At 50.0% G+C, this 25,948-nt stretch overlaps 1 pseudogene; it reads left to right on the top strand.

The window, feature by feature from the left end:
* LOC128840631 (sodium- and chloride-dependent betaine transporter-like) overlaps nucleotides 1-25,948 on the top strand; it is a 68,270-nt pseudogene that overhangs the window by 15,775 nt on the left and 26,547 nt on the right.

Genomic DNA, 25,948 nt, shown 5'->3' with positions numbered 1-25,948 from the left:
CGGGCACTTTAGCTTAGAAAAAATGAATGGTGTTTGGGATTGATCTAGCCCCCTGAATCACTGCCTCGGGGGAACTATGATGACAGCCCTCTTGGAATATGCCCTCCATCAGGGTAGCTGGTGAAGGACAGATTATGCAACAGACTCCCTAGGGCAGGGATAGTCAATTATTTTCTGTCAAGGTCCAAATTTCTTGGTCAAGGTATAGTCCAGGTCCAGACTCCAGAGAAATATTTTAACACCTCAATAACAATAATGATGATAATAAGCAAACACAAAGATTTTGTCCGTTCGAAAGTGTCTGGCAGTCCAGATTTGGCCTCCGGTCGGCCTGTTGACTGCCCCTATCTGAGGGCTTAAAAATCACTCTCCCTTCCCCACTCAGATCCATTCTTCCTTGGATTATTTGAGGGATGCTGTTGGGGTCCAGAAGGAAAATCCTCCCTTTTCATGGTGGACTCTTCACTCCAGTCCCCCAAGCTGGACAATCAATCCAGAGACACGTCACACCCTGTATGAATTCTTCCCTTCTCTGCCTGATGTGGATTTCTCCATGTCTGACAGACTGCTGCTCTGAAGTGTGTGTACCCTGACAGGACTTTACCATTTATTTCCTTAGCCGTGGCGGCAAATAACTGTCCTTTTCCGTTCTAGGTGTGGATGGATGCAGGCACTCAGATCTTCTTCTCTTATGTTATCTGCCAGGGGTGCCTGACAGCCTTGGGCAGCTACAACAAGTACAATAACAACTGTTACAGGTAGGAGCAGCCTGTGCCTCTCTCTCCCTCTCATATCCGGCTGAGGGCTGTGTGGGCAGCCGAGCAGAATGTAGTTGGAGCTGTGGCACTCACTGCCTTGAAATCACGCATGGGGCCCACGCCATTTCGTCCTATGCTCTTGTCAGCTCTTGCAAGCTAAGCAGGGCTCAGTGACTGGATAGGAGACTGCCCAGGAAAACCCAGGGGCTACAAGAAATGCCTTTGGTGACTCTGCTGGTGGCACTCTTCCATCTGGGCAGGAAGAGGGTGCACGGGACTCCTGGAGATGCTATTGTTGAGTTGATATGGGTATTGTAAAATGTTATCTGATGTGGAAATAAGATTTAGTAATGCATGTGGCCAAATTCAGTTCAGTTACCTGGGTCTGATCTCGGGGGAATTATGCCAGATTCCCAGTGGTCTAAAGAAGAGGAGAATCTGCCCCATGGCATCAAATTCCTTATTAAAATCCCAGCCCCTTTAGTGGACCCTGTGTGTGTTTTAATTCGATCAGAAAGAGCAACAGAAAGGTTTGTCTGGCATGACAGGTTCTTTTTCATCCAGTGCTTATTGCTTCTAGTTCCCCTTTCCTCTCAGGCCTGATCCCCAGCCCGTTCAGGTCAATGGGAGTCTTTCTATTGGTTTCAGAGGGCTTTGGATCAGGTCCCTTGTTATTTAAGGATCCTTTTTCTCTCAATATTTGTTCCATTGCTCTACCCTCATATGGTGATTCCTGTTGCCCCTTGTTGTGCCAAGTCCCTAGTGACTTCACTGGGGCATCCTGATTACAATATATGGCTGCAGCCCTCCATCATTTTTATTGCCAAGTATAATCACATAGTTCTTGTAGTGCCATGGGTCAAGGCTGTAGGCTGCCGAGTTCTGTTTTGGGCTGCTGGCCTCTGGAGGAGTCTCAGGCTAGTGTTAGTGTAAGCAAGTGCATGGATTCATGTCCCATTCAGAAAGTTGAGCACAAAGCAATTGCCCAAAGTGGTAAATTTGCAGAGGAAAACAATGCCGTCTCTCTCTCTCTCTCTCTCTCTCTTTGGTTCTTCCCCAACAGGGACTGCTTCATGCTATGTTTCCTGAATAGTGCCACCAGCTTTGTGGCCGGCTTTGCTATCTTCTCTGTGCTGGGCTTCATGGCACAAGAACAGGGCGTGCCCATTTCAGAAGTGGCCGAGTCAGGTAGGTGCTTTCTAAACGTGACAGGGCCAAAAGGAAAACTTAAAACATGGGTGGACTTTTTAGGAAACTGACACCTTTGAATATGAAGCCAACCCAAGAGGTTAGCAGTGCTGCTACCTTGAACCAATCCTACATCCTCTGTAATTGCTAGTGTCCCCAGTCCAGTTGCCCAGAACAGCCTCTGCCTATTCTGCGAATACAGAGGCCCTGTCATCCAGAACCAGGGTCAGCTCTGGCTTTTTGGCCGCCCCAAGCAAAAAAAAAGCCAGGGCGGCCAGAACGGCAAAGGAAAAAAAAAAACCCCTGCGGCATGGCCAGACCGTGGATGCAGGGGGACCAGCTGGGAGGGGGGAGGGGGAGGGAGTGGGCGGGAGAGAGAGAGAAGGGGGCGGCCAGGGCTACAGCAGGGGCGCTGCCACGCGGCCCCTCCCGCTGTGCCGCCTCCTGCCACCTGCCGCGAGGGCTCCGCTCCGCTCGGCAGGGAGGGAAGGAAGAGGACTGCCCTGCAGGGTGCTCTGGTTCTCCACGCCGCCGCCCCCTACAGGGCGGCCGGAGCGGAACAAGAACAAAAACACACCCCAAAAAAACAAACAAACAAAAGCGGCCGTGCCACCCTAGGGTTGGGCAGAATTCTGCCTCCAACAATCTGCCGCCCCAAGCACCAGCTTGCTCAGCTGGTGCCTGGAGCCGGCCCTGTCCAGAACCACTGCTTTAGTCTCTGCTATCCTGATGCACATAGAGCCACTGTCCAGAAGCAGAGTTGCATTCTCTGTTGTTTTGAAATCCGTGATTCTTCTTTCCAAAACCAGCCGCTCAGCCCATGTCAGCAGTTATTATCCTACGTGTCAGTGACGATTCCACGATACATTCTGAGGAAGTGAGGTCTTGGCAGGTTAAGTTTTTTAAACAGCACATCAAACTGGTCTCTGTGTTGCTGGGTTGTGTTGTTGGGGAAACCTCATCCTTACTAAGCTATCTGATTGGTAGGTCCGGGCCTAGCATTCATTGCGTATCCAAAGGCTGTAACAATGATGCCTGTGTCTCAGCTCTGGTCCTGCCTATTCTTCCTTATGCTGATCTTCCTGGGACTGGACAGCCAGGTACAGTAAATACCTTGGAGTTAGCGGGAAAGAGGAGGGTTGTCTGTCACATGTTTGAGAACCTCATGTAGATCATAACTCGTGGGTGGGAAATGGTGATGTGTCTCTCAGCCACCTGGAACACCTGTCACACATCCATGTCACTACTTCAGAATAATCATACTTAGAGCTGGCCAGTACATCCCAGCTGTCAGCTGGTGTTAGGTGTTACTCCTTAACAGTGACCTGCAGCATCTGTACCTTCCAGCATAAGTCTCTGACAATCCAGTGACAACCAGCAGCCACACTTCTTTGTCCTTCCCACCAAGTCTGCCCTTAGGGGCTAGCAGTCGTCCCTCATGAACCAGGTACTTCACTTCACATTTTGTGTGAATCTCCTCTAAATTCACTAGGACTCCCTTTGTATTGTGACAAAGTGCAAGGGTAGTGATAATCTCACTCAGTTCCAGATGTAGTTCCAGTCACTCCTCTGGGGCGCTCAATTCTGATATTGCACCAGTGGTAACTCCACTTCCTTTGGGACTCAGATGCAGCGACACCTCCCTGTTTCCAAGCAGTTCATGCTTCAGGTGTAGGAAAAAGAGGAGAGAGACTAACTGAGTGGAAGAATGGAAGTGGGAAAGAGGATAGGTAGGGAAAGAGAGACATTAGGTTCTTGGTTTCTTGACATGAATTCTTCTGCAGTTCATCTGTGTTGAGAGCCTGGTGACAACCATTATCGACATGTACCCAGAAGTTCTCCAGAAGAAAGGGCACCGGGAGTTGCTGACCCTGGCCATTGCAGTCATATGCTACCTGCTTGGCCTGATGCTAGTCACTGAGGTAAGAAGGGAAGTACATGGTGGGGGAGAGGGATATTGACTTGTTTGGAGGAGTATTATCTGCAGCAAGTTTGTATTTCACACTGTTAATTATTCTCTCTCTCTTTAGCTTAGTTTATTAGCTGGTGCATATCAGAACCAGTAGTTCTTCTTTCTTATATAGTGCCAGTTGAGATGTTGTCGTACTGTATAGCTGAGCCTTACTCTGGGGTATGTCTCAGAGATAACCTAGCACAGGGGTCAGTAACCTTTCAGAAGTGGTGTCCCGAGTCTTCATTTATTCACTCTAATTTAAGGTTTCGCGTGCCAGTAATACAATGTAATGTTTTTAGAAGGTCTCTTTCTATAAGTCTATAATATATAACTAAACTATTGTTGTATGTAAAGTAAATAAGATTTTTAAAATATTTAAGAAGCTTCATTTAAAATTAAATTAAAATGCAGAGCCGTCCAGACCAGTGGCCAGGACCCGGGCGGTGTGAGTGTCACTGAAAATCAGCTTGCGTGCCGCCTTTGGCACGCGTGCCATAGGTTGCCTACCCCTGAACCTAGCACCAGGGAAGGGCCACCTGAAAGGAACTTTATATCCAAACTCCAGTCCTGATGGCTCTCAGGTCAAAAGTAGAGGAACTACACATGAGATGTGAATGCTGCCACTCTTTGCCATGGTGGCGGCTTTCCAAGGGAAGGCACAGTTGGCTGGCTGTCATCCATGGAAAACAAGACTGGGGGTATGAAGGCTGTTGATAGCAGGTCCTAGACTAAGTTAGAGCAGTGGCTCTCAGCTTTTCCAGACTACTGTACCCTTTTCAGGAATCTGATTTGTCTTGCGTACCCCTAAGTTTCACCTCACTTAAAAACTACTTGCTTACAAAATCAGACATAAAAATACACAAGTGTCTGTCGGAAAAAAACTGCGTTCTCACTCTCACGTTGGGTGCAGCAAGTCAGATACTTTATTATCTCTAGCAATTGCGTGGAGGGAGAGAGCAAAACAGGTCTCTCTCTAGGTAAACAATTACAGCAAGCATTTATACCTTTTGTTACAGACAATAATGGGCAACAGCTGCATTTTATTTATACATAGGTCATCCTGATATCTTATTTTTCTCACCTCTATTTAAACTATAGTCTACATTCCATATTTATCTAATACAAGGTCGCAACAACTTTTCACACCGTTCTTTCTCACTTGCCTCACACAATCCTCGCTTCTACAAATCTCACGTTATTAGCGTTACAGCTAGCCTGACTCTTGCTCACAAACTAGACTATTTGCATTGAAATCCCCTTCAATTCCATCTCTACTTCCACACACGCCCCTTTTGTGCTTCTTGCACAACAAACATTCTTAAATCTCCATTTGCACCAAGCCTTGGATTTCAGATTCTACATCAAATGCTTCAACATTAGGGATTTTAATTGTATGCAATGACAATGCATGATTAGTATGGACATGAAAGGTATTACTATTATTATGTCCTTTACAACAACAATAACATAATCCTAAACTAAACAACAATAAAAGCAGTAACATTCCCACAGTAATAATATGATGGGGTTGTTGTACAATTTTAGTCACAAAGCACAATACATCATACTTGGTACATAAAGAAGACACTCTATAAGCTGTATGAAAGGCATACTTTTCAACTTGATATATATTTTGAAGCACGTGAATTTGCCCTTGTAATTCAGAGATTCTTTGAACCTCTGGTAACAGTGAAAGCAAAATTTGAAATCGATCAGGTACTAAACTAGTCCAATTAAAGGGTATCTGAAATTTGAGGGCTACTTGTAAAATTCTATCCGCAGGCCAGTAAATAATATGACTGCCTGCAGCAGTAGTGAGATTAAAATGTATATCTCGCAATATGGTGGTTTTAACATACACACAGCTATCATTAGCTTGAAAAAGTAGGTGTCCTGTAAGGGTAGTTCCTTGTCCCCTACCCTCCCAACAAATGTTGTCATGAACAGTGACAACTTCCCCTTGCTTCAATTTCCTTACGCACTGAAGCTGCGGGGGTTCTAAGGGTCATAATGTTCAGTGCTTCCCTATTCCAATCCAAATATCGGGTGTTATTCCAGGAGCACTAACAGCAAATCGGCTAGGCATTACCAGGTGGTCTAATCTCCCAGATATCACAGTGAATAGTCCAGTCCCACATGCATCCTCCCCATGGACCCGACAGGATTCGGTATGTGGGAGTCCACACCCCTCCTACCGGCCCATATGCTTGGGAGGAGCACTGCGAGTATATACAACTCCATCCTGAAAATCTCCAAGTATGTCTCCATGGCCACAAATCAGATGGCATTCCTGAGGTATCTGTAAGGGCAGTAGGCCATGCCTCATGCTCAAGATCACTCCAAATGGCCATCAGCTGGTCATTCAGGAAATCTTGAATTTCTGAACATGCCAAATCCCACTGCAATACCTTCCCAGCCTCAGTGATATTCAATACCATCTCTGGCCACAAATCCTGGTTATTAAACTAAGGGCAGAAATAACACGTAATTCACCAACTCCAGCTTGCACCTGGGTCAGCTGTGCTTCCCTAATAAGACCTGTGGCTTTCTCTAATTATCCTAATTTCTCGCCATGTTCTTGGCTTTTAAAAATATTCCAAATTGCTGCTGCACTATTGGCACCATCCCATAGGGATCCGTCCAAGTCCCTCTTCTTTCTAGAGGAAATAACCCAGGCCCTTTGCTGTGCTAATCTAATGGCAGCCCCTTTTGAGCAGTTTGAATATGTGGAGGTGATCTGAAAACTGGATAAGGGCAGTGTGAATTTAAGGGTATGTCTACACTACGAGAGTAGTTCGATTTTACTTAAATCGAATTTTTGGAATCGATATTGCAAAGTCGAACGTGTGTGTCCACACTAAGGACAGTAATTCGACTTTGTGAGTCCACAGTAATGGGGAAAGTGTCGACATTGGAAGCGGTGCACTGTGGGTGCACTGTGGGCAGCTATCCCACAGTTCCCGCAGTCACCGCTGCCCATTGGAATTCTGGGTGGAGCCGCAAATGCCTTCTGGGTAAAAAAAATGTGTCCAGGGTGCTTTTGGGTAACTGTCGTCATCCGTCCATCACTCCCGCCCTCCCTCCCTGAAAGCGCCGGTGTGACGAACTGGGCCTGTTCTTACTGTGGTCTGTGAATGCTGACAGGGGAGTGTGGCTAGGATAGTCTGCATTGGGGGATGGGTTTGGGAGTCTGCCCGAAGGTGAATACCTGAGCGTGTAACATGAGAACCCAGGAAGGGGTTGGAGGCCAGGTGATACCTTGGCCTGGGAAACTGAACAAAGGCGGTGGGAGGGGTCACTGGAGGCAGAGGGCTGGAAGCGGGCTGGAGAGATGGCTGGGAGGCAGAGATGGCTCTGACCCCCCAAAGGGGGGTGGGCTGGGATGCCCTGGGACCCCAAGCTGGACCTAACTGAGGGGGGCCCTGTTGTCTGTGCCTGCAAGACCTGTCTTGGACTCTATTCCTGTCATCCAAATAAACCTTCTGCTTTACTGGCTGGCTGAGAGTCATGGTGAATCGCAGGAAGCCGGGGGTGCAGGGCCCTGAGTCCCCCAATACTCCGTGACAACTGGTGGTAGCGGTGGGATCTACTGCACCCCGTGGACGGCGCTTCCTGCAGTAAGTGACTGGGGAGCAGTAAAACGAAGGGGGATTGATGGGGACCAGGCGTGCTGAAGAGTGAGAGAGAGACGGTTATTACCCCTGGGAGTGTGTGACCAGCGAGAAGGACTTTTGCGGTAACAGGGTCCCCCGGGGGGATCGCAGCGAGTGGTCCCAGGGGCGGAGGAGTCTGCAGCTCGACCCTGGCAGAGAGGTGGTGACCTCGAGAAGGGCTGGCACACTAGGGGTCCCCCTAGGAACTGTGGGGAGCTGTGAGCACACAGGCCGGTGAGGGGCCAGCAGGAAGATGTATGCCAAGCAGCTTAAGAGCGACCTGGTGGAGCTGTGCAAGCAGAGGGGGCTGCGCATTGGGAGGCTCACCAAAGAACAGCTCATTGCCCGGCTGGAGGCGGAAGATCGCGCGAATGAACTGATCCCTGTGTCTCAGGGAAGCAGCCTGGCAAATGCAGTGCAGGCACCAGTGTCTGTCCCAGCTGGAAGTGGTCAGCCGGCTGCTGTGGGCTTCCCGAGACCCCTCCTTCCTATGCCTAGGGGAAGGGTGGGGAGGAGCCCAGCAAATACCGAGGGCGCCGTGACCCCTCCCGGCGACGTTCGGCATCCGTGGAGCGGAATTGGCTGGAATGGGAGAAAGCTAAAACTGAGAGAGCTGGAGGATCGTGAACAACAGAGACAGCATGAACGGGAGGAGAAAGAGAGACAGAGACAGCATGAAGAGAGACAGCGTCAGCATGAACTGGAACTGGCGATATTGAAGGGCAGCGAGCCCCCGGCTGCGGTGAGTGAGGTGGGACCCAGGACTGCACGGAGCTTTGATAAGTGCATCCTGGCCCCACGCAAGGAGGGGGAGGACATGGATGACTTCCTGGAGGCCTTTGAGACAGCCTGCGAGCTGCACCGGGTTGATCCCGCGGACAGACTCCGGGTCCTTACCCCCTTACTGGACCCCAAAGCCGTGGCATTGTACCGCCAACTGGAAGAGGCAGAGAAAGGGGACTACGAACTATTCAAAAAGGCCCTGCTACGTGAGTTTGGGCTGACTCCTGAGATGTACGGGGAAAGGTTCCGGAGTCAGGATAAAACCCCTGAGATCTCATATCTGCAACTAGCTGTCCGCATGGAAGGATACGCCAGCAAGTGGGCTGATGGGGCCCAGATGAAGGAGGACCTGGTCAAACTGCTGGTACTGGAGCAACTGTATGAGCGGTGCCCATCCGACCTGAGGCTGTGGTTGGTGGACAGAAAGCCAGAGAACCCGCGACATGCAGGCCGGCTGGCCGATGAGTTTGTAAAGAGCCGGTCAGGAGATAACAGGGAGGAGTCCCAAAGGAACAGTCCCACCACAACGCAGAGAGAGAGTCACCATGGGACCTCCCCATGGGAAAATACAGAAAAACCCCATCAAAGGGGAACATCCGGCGTCAGGACCATCCGACCCACTCGGGGGGACCCATGGGACATGGGCTGCTACCACTGTGGCCAAAAAGGCCACATACAGGCCCAGTGCCCCAGGCTCAGGGACAGACTGAGCAGACCGAACCCACAGAGGGTTGACTGGGTAGAGACCCAGCCCGGCGAGAGGCAGCATTCCCAGGGAAGGGGGGCTGGCAGAGTACCACCTGCTAAGGAGGGAGGAGAGCTCCAGGCCAGCTCCTCTAGGGGGCTGGATGCTCCAGACTCAGGGTTTTTGGTTTATACGGTCGGCGCGGGGCTGTCCCTCCGGAGAGAGTACCTTGTTCCCCTGGAGGTGGATGGGAGGAAGGTCAATGGATACTGGGATACGGGCGCAGAGGTGACGCTGGCCCGGCCTGAGGTGGTGGCCCCAGATCAGGTGGTGCCCAACACCTACCTGACCCTGACGGGGGTGGGCGGAACACCAGTCAAAGTGCCCGTGGCAAGGGTACACCTGAAGTGGGGGGCCAAGGAGGGCCCCAAGGATGTGGGGGTACACCCGTATTTGCCCACTGAGATATTGATGGGGGGGGACCTGGAGAACTGGCCAAGCAACCCCCAAAGGGCACTGGTTGTGACCCGCAGTCAGAGCCGGCGAGGGGCACTGCGCCCTGGCCTTGGGGGGGGCGCCTTGCCTGAGGCGCAGGACCCTAACCTGGTGGGGAGGGAACGCCCAGGGACACGGCTCAGGGAGGCTGCAGCTTCAGACCCAGCGGGCGAGAAAGAGCAGGTGGCCATCCCTGTCCCAGCTGCTGAGTTCCAGGCCGAGTTACAGAGAGATCCCTCCTTGCGGAAGATAAGGGACCTGGCCGACCTCAATGCGGTACAGACCATGGGATGAGGTGGCCGGAAAAGGTTCCTGTGGGAGAAGGGGTTCCTGTACCGAGAATGGGCTCCCCCAGGGAAGATGGAGTCAGGGGGGATCAGGAGGCAGCTGGTGGTACCCCAGAAGTATCGCCGCCAGCTGCTGTGCCGGGCCCATGACATTCCTCTCTCAGGGCACCAGGGAACCTGGCGTACCCAGCAGAGGCTGCTACGGAGCTTTTACTGGCCTGGGGTCTTTGTTACTGTCCGACAGTACTGCGGATCCTGTGACCCCTGTCAGAGGGGGAGGAAGGCCTGGGACAAGGGGAAAACAGCTTTAGGACCCTTGCCCAGCATAAAGGATCCTTTCCGGAGGGTGGCCAAGGTTAAAAGGGCGGCTCTAAACCAAGAGAGCCCAAAGCACAGACCTCCAGACTGGAGCGCTGGGAGAAGACCACAGCCCAGTTGGAACCCCAGAGGTATGGGGGTGGGAAAAGGGCACAGGCCGCATAAACCTTCCCACATGCGAACTGCGAGGGCCATCAAGCACCCCCGACCTAAGGGGGGGCGTGAAACTGGAGAGACCTGGTGTAATTCTCACCAAGGAATGGGAGGGATGTGGGGGCATCCATGGGAACGGGGGTAGGTTCGAACTTCCCCGGGTCACTGGCTAAAGTGACCCTGCTCAGTTCGGTCTCGAAGGGGGGAGATGTGACAAACTGGGCCTGTTCTTACTGTGGTCTGTGAATGCTGACAGGGGAGTGTGGCTAGGATAGTCTGCATTGGGGGATGGGTTTGGGAGTCTGCCCGAAGGTGAATACCTGAGCGTGTAACATGAGAACCCAGGAAGGGGTTGGAGGCCAGGTGACACCTTGGCCTGGGAAACTGAACAAAGGCGGTGGGAGGGGTCACTGGAGGCAGAGGGCTGGAAGCGGGCTGGAGAGATGGCTGGGAGGCAGAGATGGCTCTGACCCCCCAAAGGGGGGTGGGCTGGGATGCCCTGGGACCCCAAGCTGGACCTAACTGAGGGGGGCCCTGTTGTCTGTGCCTGCAAGACCTGTCTTGGACTGTATTCCTGTCATCCAAATAAACCTTCTGCTTTACTGGCTGGCTGAGAGTCATGGTGAATCGCAGGAAGCCGGGGGTGCAGGGCCCTGAGTCCCCCAATACTCCGTGACAGCCGGCGGGAAATCAGTTCACGCACTTTTCTAGTCAGTGACACCGTGGACGCCACAGCACTGCGAGCATGGAGCACGCTGCGACCATCGCTGCAGTTGTGGCCGCTCTCAACGCCTCGCAGCTTATCATCCACCTTTCCCTGAGGCAGATGCAGATAAGTCAGGCGAGGAGGCTACGGCACCGCGGTGAGGGCCTGAAGTCTGAGAGTAGCACAAACCTCTCAGAAAGCACGGGACCCAGCGCCGAGGACATCACGGTGGCAATGGGTCATGTTGATGCCGTGGAACGGCGATTCTGGGCACGGGAAACAAGCACTGAGTGGTGGGACCGCATAGTGCTGCAGGTCTGGGATGAATCCCAGTGGCTGCGAAACTTTCGCATGCGGAAGGGAACTTTCCTTGAACTTTGTGAGTTGCTGTCCCCTGCCCTGAAGCGCAATGACACCCGGATGTGAGCAGCCCTGACTGTCCAGAAGCGAGTGGCCATAGCCCTCTGGAAGCTTGCAACGCCAGACAGCTACCGGTCAGTCGCGAACCAGTTTGGCGTGGGCAAATCTACCGTGGGGGTTGTTGTGATGCAAGTAGCCAAGGCAATCGTTGATGTACTGCTGTCAAAGGTAGTGACCCTGGGAAACGTGGAGGCGATCATAGATGGCTTCGCAGCGATGGGATTCCCAAACTGCGGTGGGGCCATAGATGGAACTCACATCCCTATCCTGGCACCGGACCACCAGGCCAGGCAGTACATTAACAGAAAGGGCTACTTTTCCATGGTGCTGCAAGCACTGGTGGACCACAGGGGACGTTTTACCAACATCTACATCGGATGGTCGGGCAAGGTTCATGACGCTCGTGTTTTCAGGAACTCTGGTCTGTTTAGACGGCTGCTGCAAGGTATTTACTTCCCGGAACACAAAATAACTGTTGGGGATGTGGAGATGCCTATAGTCATCCTCGGGGACCCAGCCTACCCGCTAATGCCCTGGCTCATGAAGCCCTATACTGGCGCCCTGGACAGTGAAAAAGAACTCTTCAACTACCGGCTGAGCAAGTGCAGAATGGTGGTGGAGTGTGCTTTTGGCCATCTCAAGGGGAGATGGAGAAGCTTACTGACTCGCTGTGATCTCAGCGAAACCAATATCCCCATTGTTATAGCAGCTTGCTGTGTGCTCCACAATCTCTGTGAGAGCAAGGGGGAGACCTTTATGGCGGGGTGGGAGGTTGAGGCAAATAGCCTGGCTTCTGATTACGCACAGCCAGACAGCCGGGCGATTAGAAGAGACCAGCGGGACGCGCTGTGCATCCGGGAGGCTTTGAAAGCTAGCTTCCTGAGTGAGCAGGGTAACCTGTGACTTTTAAGTTTGTGTACAGAGAAGCTGAACCTGCCCCCGCTTCTTTACCCAGTTAATGTTGACTATCCTCTCCAGTTACATACCCCCTTCACCCCCTTCCAACACACGTTTCGAAATAAAATCAGTTCTACTTTGTTAATGAACACCGTTTTCTTTATTACTGTTTTCGCGGGAATTTTTTAAAACTGGGACGCAGACTGTGGTGGGGAGCGGGTGTAGTGTAGTGACGCAAATGAAGCTTCTAAACTCAAGGATTGACAGGCTCCGCTGTGGTGGGCTGGTTGTTTCAACGGAGCCTGTCACCCCTCCTGATCGTGACTGTGTTTATGGGGGGGCAATGTGACTTTGTGGCAGGGGGAGGACGGTTACAGATCTCCTGCTGCGTGACTCTGTGATCCTGCATAAGGACCGCCGCTTAAGATCTGTAACTGCCCTCCCCCGCCACAAAGTCACAGAGCAACCCACCCCCCACCACATAACATGAAAACCACCTCATAGACTGACCAGGGTAACTAGTCACTGCACTGTGTATGTGCCCTGCTGCTGTACCTGCCCCCACCTATGTACCCTGCCAAAGGTGACTGTCCTGTCCAATTACCAACCCCCTTTCCCCTCCTCCTCCAAAAGAACATGATGGAAACAGTAGTTAACAGAAACGTATTTTTTATTATCAACTACACATGGAACTGGGAGGTGAAACTTGGACGGGGGCTTGTGTCAGGCGGGAAGGAAAGAACTTGTCAAATTTTGGGGAATGAGAGCCTTCTACTACTAGAGCTCTCTGCAGGGGTGGAGTGAGAGTTAGCACAGACTCTGCCGCCCCTCCTTCTTTGGAATTTGGGTGAGGTGGGTATGGGACTTGGTGGCGGGGGAGGGCGGTTAGAGATAGACTGCAGCGGGGCTCTGTCCTCCTGCCTCCGTTCCTGCAGAACATCCACAAGGCGCCGGAGCGTGTCCGTTTGATCCCTCAGTAGTCCAAGCAGCGTTTGAGTCGCCTGCTGGTCTTCCTGCCGCCACCTCTCCTCCCGATCCATGTTTGCTTGGTGCATTTGGGACACGTTCTCCCGCCACTGGGTCTGCTGTGCTGCCTGGGCTCGGGAGCAGGCCATAAGCTCCGAGAACATGTCCTCCCGTGTCCTCTTCTTCCTATGCCTAATCTGCGCTAGCCTCTGGGAGTGTGATGCCAGGCTAGGTTGTGAGACAGTCGCAGATGTGGCTGTGGGAATGGGAAAAAGGGAGTGAATTCCTCAGAAAGATAAATGTAGTTGTGAACAAAGAACATAGTCTTTCTCTGTGAACAAGACCATGCACAGCACCTATCACATGCGCACTCAGCACAAGGTCGAATTCTCGGCCTTCGCATTCAGTGCCTGGGGTCTTGCACAGCACATTTGAGAAGCGGGGCAGGACAACGGAATTTCTGTTGCAGGCAGACATGGTAAGCCGTAGACTTGTGGCAGCTTAAAACTTTAATATTAGAAATGGCCTCCTTTCACATTGAAAGCAATGTCAGTCCCTGCTGCCAGCAATCCGGCAAGCAGGAACTCTGCCCCTGTCCCACCCCCTCACGGCTGTCCCCGGAAACGATCCCTTTCGGCAGCCCCTCTCCCGCCTCCACCGCGTGGCTGCAAACCAGCGGTTACAGTTCTGTAAAGGAACGGGCAAGCAGTCCCAACACTAACATTCCCCTACCTAATTCAAAGCAGGTCACCATGAGCGACATCACCCTCATGAGGATCTCTGACAGCGAGAAAGAGAGAATGCTCCAGGAAAGCCTCCAAAGACCAGGGCCGTATGCCGCCCTGCTGTGCAGAGCAATGATTCCCGAGTACTTGATTGTCTCGTGGCGCGGCAACGTGTTATACTACGGAGGACCCAATAAGGCCGCTCTCCCCAGGAACCTGATGCAACGGATTTCCAATTACCTCCAGGAGAGCTTCATCGAGATGTCACAGGAGGATTTCTGCTCTATCCCCGGACGTATAGACCGCATTTTACTCTAGCTGCACTAGCAGTGACTAAACAGTAGAGCGGCTTGGGCAGGACAATCATGCAAAACCGGACATCGTTAGATTTTTTTTCAATAGTTGCACTGCCCATGACTGAACCGTTAAGCACCTAGGGCAAACTAATCATGAGAAACCCATTTTTGTTATTGTTAATATTCCTGTTCTGTTAAAAATAAATGTTTAGATGTTTACAACACTTACTGGCTGATCCTTCCCCAGATTCTGTGTCCGGATTAACGGCTGGGGACGGTTGGTAGGGGATCTCTGTAAGGGTGATGAAGAGATCCTGGCTGTCGGGGAAATCAGCGTTGTAAGCGCTGTCGACTGCCTCGTCCTCCTCATCTCCTTCCTCATCTTCCCCGTCCGCTAACATGTCCGTGGAACCGGCCGTGGACAATATCCCATCCTCAGAGTCCACGGTCAGTGGTGGGGTAGTGGTGGCGGCCGCACCTAGGATGGAATGCAGTGCCTCGTAGAAACGGGATGTCTGGGGATGGGATCCGGAGCGTCTGTTTGCCTCTTTGGTCTTCTGGTAGCCTTGTCTCAGCTCCTTGATTTTCACGTGGCACTGCATTGCATCCCGGCTGTATCCTCTCTCTGACATGTCTTTAGAGATCTTCTTGTAGATCTTTGCATTCCGTTTCTTGGAGCACAGCTCGGAAAGCACGGACTCATCACCCCACACAGCGATCAGATCCAAGACTTCCCGATCAGTCCATGCTGGGGCCCTCTTTCTATTCTGAGATTGCACGGCCATCACTGCTGGAGAGCTCTGCATCGTTGCCAGTGCTGCTGAGCTCGCCATGATGTCCAGACAGGAAATGAGATTCAAACTGGCCAGACAGGAAAAGGAATTCAAATTCAAATTTTCCCGGGGCTTTTCCTGTGTGGCTGGTCAGAGCATCCGAGCTCGTACTGCTGTCCAGAGCGTCAACAGAGTGGTGCACTGTGGGATAGCTCCCGGAGCTATTAGCGTCGATTTCCATCCACACCTAGCCTAATTTGACATGGCCATGTCGAATTTAGCGCTACTCCCCTCGTCGGGGAGGAGTACAGAAGTCGAATTAAAGAGACCTCTATGTCGAACTAAATAGCTTCGCGGTGTGGACGGGTGCAGGGTTAATTCGATGTACGGCGCTAACTTCGACATAAACACCTAGTGTAGACCAGGCCTAACAGTCCCTAGTGTAGTATTAATCACAGTCCATCGATATCCTAATACATCTCTCTTTGGTGTAGTACCACATCTGTTGGTTGTATACTTGTATATACTTCTGAGAGGCATTGGCATTAATGGAATAAGAGGGGGTATATTGCAATAGGGTACAGGTTACATTATTAGTTACTGGAATCATTTCAGTACAAGTAAACTTTCCAGTGGCAGAACACACTCTTTGAGTATGAGTCTGATTATTTACTAATTGGGTAACCGAAACAATAAGGACCCCTTCCCCCGATATACTACAGACCCCTGGAATGGCCATTATATCAACCTCATTATAAAACCTTAATTTCAAATTCTTGAAGCTCATTTGTAGTGATGTCATATACTTTTATCTCCTCTGACCAGTCTTTTTCCACTAAATTGTTTGCTTATATGGGATGTCCTGAATCTTAAAATTTTTTCTGAACAATATTTAAATAAATCACTAAAGTGTGAACGCCTTGGCCATTGGGTTTTATCAGATATATGGCATTGTCTGTATTTGGATGTATTACAGGGATAATAATGTAATGGAGGAAATGGCGGGGGCAATGGCAACAAGGTGCCTTTGGTATTTGTCATTTAAAATCCAATTAGGGAGGGCAATATATGCTGAAGGACTTATCCAAAAACACAGGGCACAGCCTGTAGCATAAACCCCAAAATCCAATCAATACCACATTCCCAAGCATGGGTCCCACAAGTTTCTTCCTGCCAGTGTGTAGTGGGACAGCTGCCCCACTCTCTAAGTTTGGGCTGCAGCAGGCCAGTGGGCCTGCACAGACAGGGAGCCAATCAGGGAAGGCCTTATAGGGAGCCAATCAGGGCCCAGATTGGAGGGAGCCAATCAGGGCCAGGCTCAGCCCTATAAGAAGGCTGCTCAGGACAGGAGCAGGCAGTCTGTCCCAGGCCTTTGACAGGGGAAGGTCTGGCTCCAGGCTGGGAGACTAGCACCTGGGACAGCACACTGCTGGAGAGGCCCAGGGGAGCAGAGGGTAACTCCAGTCAGGAGTCTGTTAGGCTTCAGGCCCTGAAGGGAAGGGCCTCGCCGGTGCGAGGAGCCGAAGGGGAAGCGGCCCAGGGACAAGGACAGACAGAGGGAGAGAAGGAGGGCAGGATGGCTGCCACTAGGGGGACCCTGGGTTGGAACTCAGAGTAGTGGATGGGCCTGGGTCCCCCCCGCTTTCCCCTTTGCCTTACACCCGGCCGACGGAGCGGCCATCTAGAGCTGCACCAACCCCCTGCCAAGAGGGGAGTGACTTTGAGGGTGCAGTTGGCCACATTGGCCAGGATGCAGAGAGGCAGCTGATTGATCCCCTCCCGGAAGGGGGCAAGGATGGACTAAGGGGCACTGCTGGAGGGCCGCGGCTTGAAGAGGACTCCGCGAGCTTGGGAGCAACGCAGGTCCAGACACACCAACCGAGGGTGAGACGACGGACGGGACACCACCAGGAGGGGGCGCTCCACTGGACAGAGCTAATTCCTGAGACAACCAGTAGGAGGTGCCGCGGTGGTGAGTCCCAACCCCGTCACACAGTGTATAATTCTTTTTCTTCACCAGGGTCAGTTCTTAATGTCCTTTTGTAGTCAGGAATCCCTGGACTTTGGGGGTTTCAGTGGAGCGAGTGTTCCTTATTCTCTTTTCCTGAAACAGTCGTGGTTCAGCATGGTACAGGGGAGAGGTTACTAGCACATCATCCTGTAATGGTTTGATTTTTCTAGAAAAATCCAATGGCACAGTAGGTCTGTCAGTGGACAAGGGAGAGGTTACTAGCACTTCACCTTGTCCTTTTTTCCCTGCTGTCCAGAAGGCACAGCAGAGCTAGAAAGAGAAATAGGTCGATCATCAGTCGGAGAGTCATCTCCAGGTGGAGGGTTTTTTTTTTTTTTTTTTTTTGCAGTGAGAAGTGTGGGTCCAGGTAGGTAGTCCTTGGCACTTCACAGCGGTGTTGGTGGTTAACAGGACTTGGAAAGGGCCTTTCCAGCGTGGAGCCAAAGCAGTCTTTCGTTGGTGGCCCTTTACATAGATCCAAACTCCTGGTTTCAAGGAGTGGCAGGGCTGCTAGGGGTTTGTTTTTTGGGGGGGGGGGGGCGTGTAGCGCGTCTTTTACCTGTGAGAAAAGAAACCTAACACATTTCATTAATGCCTGGCAGTGTTTTGCAGATTTTACAGCTGCTTGGACACATTCAAGCCTCCCTTCTTGGCTTTTTTTAACCTACAAAGAAAACTTCCACTCTTCACTCATACATCTTTTCCCAACAATGAACACATACACATTGCCATTATACAGTACTTTAGTCTTATTATTCAACTATATGCCACGTAGACCCTTCCAGTAAAATCTCTTTATTACAGAGCTTTGGAGCAACAAGCCAGGACAAGCACACCCACTTTTGAGGAGTCCACTCGGTACAACCTCTGGTGTCCAATAGCTTTTCTCCTGCTGCAGCCCTCTGGCAAGAAATCTGGGGTAGCCAGAAGGATCCCATGTGCAATATGGGGAGTGGGTTAACCTTTCATGTCATTGTTTCCAAAGACTATTGGTGTGCAAATTTTAACAACAATTTTTTCTATTAAAAGATCTGGCTAATTAAATTTCCTTTTTCTTACTTAAGCAAATGTATTAGACTTTAGTATATCACATTTTCCTGATTTATCCAAACACTTTGTATTTCAAGTTGGATAAAACAAGTATCCGCATTTTGATTTAACCCTTCTATTTGATTTTGAACTAGGCTGTCCTATGAAAATATTAAACACAACAATTCTGGCCACGAGACAAACACCACAAAACAGGACCTAGAACACAGAACATAATTCCTATTGTGCAAATAAATGCATGGTACGTTGAATGCTGTTCAGCTGGCATCAGTTTTCTCTGATTATCTAAAAGACAAAAAGAACAGAGGTCTACCCCTTCTGGGCAGCCAGTCATTGCTTAAAATATTTCCTTTATATACAAATATCCTTGTTGATTTCAGGCAAAACAGAGGAATTACCCCATATTTTCTTGTATTTGTTTCATAGGCAGCCCAGGTTTCAGTGGCTTCTACCTTATCAGTTAGATAATTTGCATTAATACAGATGCTTTATGGCTTGCTTCCGGACCCAAAGCTATCCACAGCTTAAAGACTCTTACTTAAAAAGGACACAATTGTTTTTACCAGAATTTTGATTGCCTTTTACTTTGAACTCCTGCTTTCAAAACACACAACAATCTGAAAGAAAACACCACTTATTGTAGCCCCATAGAGCCTAATAGGATTTTAATTAAGTAGCACCGTATATTTACATTTCTTTAGCTAATTCGATTAAATTGTTCATAGCCAAATGATTGCAATCAAATAAATTTCTTTGCCTGGATTTATTTAGAAACATTTCAAAGACACCAAGAATTTTTCTCTTTAGTATTTTACAAAGTTCAGCTGCTTGATTCCCTTTAGCAACTACAGAGTTAACTTCTCACTCTTTCCTTAAATCACTTGCTTGTCTCCCAAAGGACACTTTTTATCAACTCAAATCACCATTTCAAGTATTGTCCTGGGGATTTGAAATCCCCATGCTTATACTTACTTACTCTTTTCCTTCCACTATGCCCTCAAAGTTTCCAACCTGTTTTCCAATCTCTCTCTGTTGCCTGCCTGCTTGGGCCTGATCCTGCTTTTCTCACTGAACCGTCCCTTCCATGGGCACCAGCTTTGTTCCATTACCAATTTAGCAAGGAGGGTGGGCTTCTCAACTAGCCCCCACCCTTCCTGGTCTCGTCCCTTAAACATTCTTACAAGGCTACCCGAGTCCTCCCCCGTGAGGCTTGCCACCTGGGCAAAAACGCATGGCCCATTGGCATTTAACTATTCAATTTCCTCTTTGTGGCAAACACACTGCTGTTACGGCATATGCTGAGCACAAATGGTTAAATTTTGACAAGTCCCTGAAGGACCGGTACTTGCTTAGCCAGTGCTTCCTTTTCTACCTGGAAGTCCTGTCTCAAGGCTTGCAACTTGCCCTGGGCGTACGTTTGAGGTGCTGCCTGGTTCATAATCTATGCTCTTAATTGCTCAATTCTAGTTATCAAGTACACATCTCTTCCCTTTTCTCTGACAATCTGGGGGCTCGTCCGGGGTGGTAACACCTGCTGAGACAGCAGCAACTGCTGCGGATTGTTCCCCTTCGAACCCCATGGCGCCACAATAGAGGTAGGAGACCTTTTGAAATCTCTATTGGAGTGTCGGAGGAGGACTGTCCGTGGAGCCGTTTGTCCCTGTTGGGCTTACGCCATCCGAACTTATTGACTGTGTGCAGCAAGATCAGATGCAGAGCGGTACTGGGCAACTGTTTGGCCGCCCCCAATAAGGTAGTTGTATGTGGTATTGGGGACTATAGTTTGGCCACCCCCAATAAGGTTAATGCATAAGGGAAATGCATTAGGTTAATGCACCAGTGTTGAGGGGTTGTTACCACCTCAAAAGGGAAAGTGTATTGAGTCCGGACATAAGGTAAAGATGCATCGTGGTATTTAGAAATAGAAGTGTGTGTGTCACAGGAAGACGCCCAGAGCCATCTGCGAAGCTGTAGGCTCGTGACCAGAGATGCTCTAACGCAAGCCCTGTGACTCCACCTAGTGGACTGGTAAAAGGTCCTGACTAAGGCAGCTCTCTCGGCCTGGCATTGTCCAGCGAGGTGCCTGCCTGGATCTAGGATTGTGTGATCCCATCTTCCCTTCCCTTTTCCTCTCCATGTGAGCCACTGACTGGTCTGATTATCTCACTGGAAGCAATTAGAGTAAGCGGTGCCGTCTCTCTGAGACTAGCCGACGCTCTTTGCTGAAGGGAGGTGTAGGAGGTTCATGGACATCCTTGTTAATCTTTCCTGTGTGAGTGACCTGAGTGGAAGGTAGTGTGATACCCTTAGTTTATGAGCCGCTAGCGGACAGGGTGCCCTCCCTGTGTGTGTGATTGGAAAATGAGGGGGGGACAGTCTAAGCATTTCCCCTCACCCTCTAAGGGTACCCTAGCATATTACATGTACATACATTATGGTCCTAGAATCTGCAGATATTTAGAAAATTGGAATCTTTACATTTGTGAAAATCCATCTAAACAATGCCCACTAGAAGGGTTCTTCAATCTAGATAAGATCATACATATACCAGGAGCTTTTAATCACCAAAAAGCCTCTGACACACAGTGGGAGCAATTTGTCTGTTGAGGAAAGGAATGGGTTAATTTGAAATTCAGCTTGGCCCAGAGACAAAGAGAAATCTATGCTCTTAATTGCTCAATTCTAGTTATCAAGTACACATCTCTTCCCTTTTCTCCAACTTCTCTATTACCCAGTCCTGCTACGACTTGGGGTAGATCCACCTGACACCCTTCCCGCTCAACCAGGGTGGAGAGAGGAATGCTAAACACCTCTTCAGTTCTCAGACTTACTGTGGCTGAGAGTGGGCACACCTTTAATCATGCAATCCTCAACATATATCACCAACAGTACCAAACAAAGTAAACATAAAATAACAAGGGCAAAACAAATAGATGGTTTGCATTCTGCAGGGCTCCCCCCTTACTCAATTTTCCACCAAACTGTGACAGATTTCTGTTACCAATCTATCCCTTGTGTCAGGTACTCAGGCTGACACTGCAGGATCTTTGAGGGAAGATAAAGAAAACACACCATATCACTGAATTTTAAAGCTTCATTAATAAAATAATAAAACAACAGAGCATTGGCAACGCTCCCACATCACTCAAGGGAAGAAAAACGTTAATGCCCGAAGCCCTAAGCCACTTTCATACTCTCACACGTATGTCCAGACTGGCCACGTCTGTGTATAACGTCCAGAGAAGGGGAGGGGGTGGACGGGAGATTATCCTGTATACAGCTTTTCCAGAGATACGCTGTGCAATCTCCAACTTGCTTCAACTCTTGGGAGGGCTGTTCTTTTACACCCTGGGGTCTCCTGTGGCATCTCTTTCAGAGATTCCAGTCCAGGCCGGCTGCCTGTGGCTTCTTCAGCGTCCCCAAACCACGCCGGCTCCAGGGTCGCAAAGGCAGACTGTTGGATCTCATTGAACAGCTAAGCTTTGCAAATGTAATCTCAGTCCTGTAACTTGTATTGCCTTTGGTTTACCTCTGTCTAAATTTTTTCACAGCCAGCTGGGGCTGAAAGCAGTTTTTTCTTTGTATTTGGCATGGTCTGTGTTGATTCTTGACCTTGAACGCTAAATTTTACTGCAATACCTTCCCAGCATATGGGGGAGAGGGATATGGACTTGTTTGGAGCAGTATTATCTGCAGCAAGTTTGTATCTCACACTGTTAGTTATTCTCTCTCTCTTTAGCTTAGTTTATTATCATATCAGAACCAATAGATCTTCTTTCTTATATAGTGCCAGTTGAGATGTTGTCGTACTGTATAGCTGAGCTTCCTCTGGGGTATGTCTCAGAGATAACCTAGCACAGGGGTCAGTAACCTTTCAGAAGTGGTGTCCCGAGTCTTCATGCATTCACTGTAATTTAAGGTTTTGCGTGCCAATAATACAATTTAACGTTTTTAGAAGGTCTTTTTCTATAATATACAACTAAACTATTGTTGTATGTAAAGTAAACAAGGTTTTTAAAATGTTTAAGAAGCTTCATTTAAAATTAAATTAAAATACAGAGCCCCCCAGACCAGTGGCCAGGACCCAGGCAGTATGAGTACCACTGAAAATCAGCTTGCGTGCCGCCTTTGGCATGCATGCCATAGGTTGCCTATCCCTGAACCTAGCACCAGGGAAGGAATTTTATATCCAAACTCCAGTCCTGATGGCTCTCATGTCAAAAGTAGAGAAGGTACACGTGAGATGTGAATGCTGCCAGTCTTTGTATGAAATTTTAGTTTATACTGACTTCACTAGTGCTTTTTATGTAGCCTGTTGTAAAACTAGGCAAATATCTAGATGAGTTGATGTACCCCCTGGAAAACCTTGGAGTATCCCCAAGGTATGTGTACCCCTGGTTGAGAACCATTGATTTAGAGGAAAAAGTCGTTGATAGCTGCTCCCCACACTCTGGAGACAGCAGGATCTTGCTATCTGATACAACCCTTAACCTCTCTTAGGGTATATCTACACTACGGGATTAATCCGAATTTATATAATTCGAATTTGGAAAACAGGTTGTATAAATTCGAAATGTATGCGGCCACACTAAGCACATTAATTCAGCGGTGTGCGTCCAAGTACCGGGGCTATCGTCGATTTCTGCAGCGTTGCACTGTGGGTAGCTATCCCATAGCTATCCCATAGTTCCCGCAGTCTCCCGCGCCCATTGGAATTCTGGGTTGAGATCCCAGTGCCTGATGGGACAAAAAACATCGTCGCAGGTGGTTCTGGGTACAGCCTCACCTCCTCCCTCCCTCCCTCCCTGCATGAAAGCAACGGACGGCAGACAACCATTTCGCGCCTTTTTTCCTGGGTGGGTGGGTGAACACTGCAGACTCCATACCACGGCAAGCATGGAGCCCGCTCAGCTCAAGACAGCAGTCATGAACATTGTAAACACCTCGCGCGTTCTCGTGGAGTTTATGCTGAGCCAGGACCAGAAAAACGAGGCGAGGAGGCAGCGGCGGTGGCAGCGCAGCGACAAGCATGATGAGGACATGGACATGGACACGGACACGGATACAGAATTCTGTGAAACCACGGGCCCCGGTGCTTTGGAGATCATGTTGTTAATGGGGCAGATTCGATCCATGGAACGCCGATTCTGGGCAAGGGAAACAAGCACAGACTGGTGGGACCGCATAGTGTTGCAGGTGTGGGATGATTCCCAGTGGCTGCGGAACTTTCGCATGCGTAAGGGCACTTTCATGGAACTTTGTGACTTGCTGTCCCCTGCCCTGAAACGCCAGAATACCAAGATGAGAGCAGCCCTCACAGTTGAGAAGCGCGTGGCGATAGCCCTGTGGAAGCTTGCAACGCCAGACAGCTACCGGTCAGTCGGGAATCAATTGGAGTGGGCAAATCTACTGTGGGGGCTGCTGTGATGCAAGTAGCCAAAGCAATCACTCAGGTGCTGCTACGAAAGTTAGTGACTCTGAGAAATGTGCAGGCCATAGTGGATGGTTTTGCTGCAATGGGATTCCCTAACTGTGGTGGGGCGATAGACGGAACCCATATCCCTATCTTGGCACTGGAGCACCAAGCCACCGAGTACATAAACCGCAAGGGGTACTTTTCAATGGTGCTGCAAGCACTTGTGGATCACAAGGGACATTTCACGAACATCAACGCGGGCTGGGCGGGAAGGGTTCATGACGCTCGCGTCTTCAGGAACACTACTCTGTTTAAAGGGCTGCAGCAAGGGACTTACTTTCCGGACCAGAAAATAACCGTTGGGGATGTTGAAATGCCAATAGTTATTCTTGGGGATCCAGCCTACCCCTTAATGCCATGGCTCATGAAGCCATACACAGGCAGCCTGGACAGGAGTCAGGAGCTGTTTAACTACAGGCTAAGCAAGTGCAGAATGGTGGTAGAATGTGCATTTGGCCGTTTAAAAGGTCGCTGGCGATCATTATTGACTCGTTCTGACCTCAGCCAAAGAAATCTCCCCATTGTTATTTCTGCTTGCTGCGTGCTCCACAATCTCTGTGAAAGTAAGGGGGAGACCTTTATGGCGGGGTGGGAGGCTGAGGCAAATCGCCTGGCTGCTGATTACGCGCAGCCAGACACCAGGATGATTAGAAGAGCACACCAGGAAGCGCTGTGCATCAGAGAAGCTTTGAAAACCAGTTTCATGACTGGCTAGGCTACAGTGTGAAATATCTGTTTGTTTCTCCTGCATGAAAACCCGCCCCCTTTATTGACTCATTTTCTGTAAGGAACCCACCCTCCCCCTTCCCCCAGCTTTCTTTCAAACCAAATAAAGTCACTATCATTTAAAAATCATTTATTCTTTATTAATAGATTAGAAAAAGACAGAGGGAACCCAGGTGGGATTTGGGAGGAGGATTGGTGGGAAGGAAAAGGCCACTAAAAAAAGGTTTAAAAAAATGACAGCCTTTTGCTTGGGCTGTCTACTGGGGTGGAATGGGAAGGTGTACGGAGCCTCCCCCCCCGCGTTCTTACACGTCTGGGTGAGGAGGATACGGAACATGGGGAGGGGGGAGGGTGGAACAGGGGCTGTAGCGGCAGTCTGTTTTCCTGCAGCCGTTCCTGAAGCTCCACCAGACGCCGGAGCATGTCTGTTTGCTCACGCAGCAGCCCCAGCGTTGCATCCTGCCTCCTCTGATCTTCCTGCCGCCACCTCTCCTCACGTTGGTCCCTCCTGTCCTCACGTTGGTCCCTCCTGTCCTCACGTTCACTGCCTTCTTTCCTATACTTTGAAACTGTTTCCTTCCACTCATTCAGATGAGCTCTGTCACTGCGGCTGGATTCCATAATTTCAGAAAACATCTCGTCTCACGTTCTCTTCTTACGACGCCTTATCTGTGATAGCCTTCAGGATGGAGGAGGGAGGCTTGAGGAATTTGCAGCTCCTGTAGGGAGGGGAAAAAAGAGAGAATTGTTTAAAAAGATACATTTTGCAGAACAATGCTTATACTCTTTCACGGTGACCAACACTATTCACATTACATAGCACATGTGATTTCTGTGCAAGGTCGCATTTTGCCTCTTAATGCTGAGTGCCTGTGGCTTTGCTGCTAGAGATCACAGGTCCGGGCAACAGAATTCGGCTTGCATGCGGCCATGGTAAGCCATTGTCTTACAGCTTCTGCGCCCTCCTTTCCCACATACCAAGCATAGCCTGTAGAGTGCTGCGGTTTTTCTGTTAACATTCAGCAGCAGCATAAAACAAACTAACCACCCCCCCACCCTCCCGCCATGAATTCTCTGGGATGATCGCTGTACCCCTCCCCCCACCGCGTGGCTGGCATCAGGGAAGATCCCTGCAGGAACCAAACTAACCACACACACCCCGCCGCCGCCCCCCTCCCACCATAAATTCTCTGGGATGATCACGGTACCCCTCCCCCCACCGCGTGGCTGGTAACAGGGAAGATCCCTGCTAGCCAAACGCGAAAAGCTCAGGACCAATTTCCCATCTGCGCTTGGCTAACTGCAGGGAAGGATTTATTTTCTGCCACAGGCAAACAGCCCAGTAGGAACGGCCACCTCTGCCCCCTTAATTAAGTTCCTGTATTTCAACCAGGTTACCATGAGTGATATCACTCTCCTGAGGATTACACAACAAGATAAAGAACGGATGTTGCTTGAATGCCAGCAAACACCAGGACCATACGCTGCCAGGCTTTGTCAGGCAATGATACCAGATTACTTGCTGCAAGCATGGCGTGGTCAAGTGTCCTACCATGGAGGACGGAATAAGGATGCACTGCCCAGAAACCTTGTGGCAAGGCTTTTGGAGTACCTCCAGGAGAGCTTCA

The sequence above is a fragment of the Malaclemys terrapin genome, chromosome 1 (genome assembly GCF_027887155.1).
Source record: "Malaclemys terrapin pileata isolate rMalTer1 chromosome 1, rMalTer1.hap1, whole genome shotgun sequence".
Taxonomy (NCBI): domain Eukaryota; kingdom Metazoa; phylum Chordata; order Testudines; family Emydidae; genus Malaclemys; species Malaclemys terrapin.
Note: the sequence above shows the minus strand (reverse complement) of the source record. Positions and strands in the feature narration are given on the sequence as shown.